Consider the following 2062-nt stretch of genomic DNA (forward strand, 5'->3'; position numbering starts at 1 on the left):
CCTAAATAAGCACTCCCTTTCGGCCCTATAAAAAAATATCGTCAGTTTGTTCCTGTTTGAGCGCAGAGTCAACTGCTCCCACTGTATGCGTCCCGGGAAGCCAAGAATGTTTCTGAGTATTCTAGCGTCTGCTGGAGTAATAATAATAGTAATAATGATATAGATTCCAAAGTGCACAGAGCTTACTGTTGATTGGGGGTAATCGCTAAACAAATACTATTTATTAATTATAACAACAATGAAAGACAAAGATGATGAGTGTTACTGGATTTATTAAGTTCAGTTCAAATGCTTACACAAGAAACATAACAGGATAAAAAGTAAAGTTTAGGCCCCCTCCCATCAGCCCGCGTCTTCACATGTATGACCATGACACCAGGCAGTTTCATGATCTAGGAAGTGTCAGACATAACGAGATAACTGCCCCCCCCCCCCCCACAAGACCTCCACAGCCACCTTCCATATGCATTATAATGCACCAGGTCAAGGTCAAGCAGGTTGAAATGGGTGGAGGTCCAACTTTACTTTTTTACCCATGTCAAACACGGTTGCATCATTCTCCCTTGGAATTGAAACTTTCCTGAACATTGCCACGTTTTAACACAGATTATTCACTCATCCTATGTAAGCACAAATCAAACTTTGCACTAAAGACTCCACCGCACTTCATTTGGAAAAGTGACCTATGAAAGAGTCTTACACTGAGCAGTCAATACATATCTCTCTCCCTCCCTCCCCCTCTTTCTCCCTCCCTCCCCCTCTTTCTCCCTCCCTCCCTCCCTCTTTCTCCCTCCCTCCCTCCCTCCCTCCCTTCCTCCCTCCCTCTCTCTCTCTCTCTCTCTCTCTCTCTCTCTCTCTCTCTCTCTCTCTCTCTCTCTCTCTCTCTCTCTCTCTCATGTAACAAACAGCTTAGGAATCATTTGTTCATTTTAAAAAGTGTCTACAGAGAAAAATACTTCTCTTTTCATTCCATATTCAACAACTATTATCTGCTGACAGCATTCCACCATCCATCTCTTTGAACTATAAAGCTCATTCTCTCCTTTCTTTCAAAAGCCGATGACATGAGACTAGATACATTAAATGGAATGTGTGTACACCCATCTGGACTTTCGGTATATATATTAATATATATATACACTCTTCTGATTGCACAAGCAGGATTTTAAAGCACACAGAGCTTGCTGTTGAGCAGGGATATGTGCTATACAAATGCTATTTATTATTATTGTTATCATCTTTCCTTGTAAGGCCAACAAATTCCATTTTATTGTTACATCTTCCTTTTTTATGTGTGTGTGTGTAAAGTTTGACTTCACGACCCTTTACTGAACATATTCCTGCCATAATGTGACATTGTCAAAAAAGCACAAAGAAGGCCCATGTCAAAATAAGTCTTTACGTCTGTTATCACCAGTCACAATATTGTTGCCAGGAGGCAATAATATTTTTCTATAAAATAAAATTGTTTTATCAAAATCAGATTTTTAAATAAATTATCCATAGCAGTAGCAGTCATGTGAGAAGAGAAATAAATCTTCTAAGACAATGTCCAACAAAGGGTTGCACATAAAATGACATGCCATAAAATTGTTGTGAATTCAAAAGGCATAAACATCTACAGCATAAATATACTGGCGAGCAAAAAAAGTGGGCAGTTTTCAAATTGGTGCTGTATGAGTAGTCTCGCGAATTTTGACTTGGCAATTGACATGCTGAGCTTGTGTCACTTTAGAAAGTCGGTCAGAACAACATTTGTTTATTTTGTTGTTATAAAAAGTGTTTACAACCCGTTTGGCCAAAAACATGTTTTCTCGTTTTTTCTTGAAAGTTAACTATGCCTTTACTTTTATTCTTTTATCGTTTCACACTTCAACGTGTGTCGACGAAAAGGCCGTCAGAACTGTTGGGTTTGCTCTTTTCAATTTTGTTTTATACGATGCCTCGTCTTTGTGAAGCACAACGTCATGAAGGTCTTGGCATGCTGAGAGCTCATGCGACGGTTTCTGCTGTAGCTAGAGCTTTCAATGTGAAGAGAGATACTATCCAGAAGCTAAGGATA

Source organism: Aplysia californica, unplaced genomic scaffold (genome assembly GCF_000002075.1).
Source record: "Aplysia californica isolate F4 #8 unplaced genomic scaffold, AplCal3.0 scaffold00033, whole genome shotgun sequence".
NCBI classification, from domain to species: domain Eukaryota; kingdom Metazoa; phylum Mollusca; class Gastropoda; order Aplysiida; family Aplysiidae; genus Aplysia; species Aplysia californica.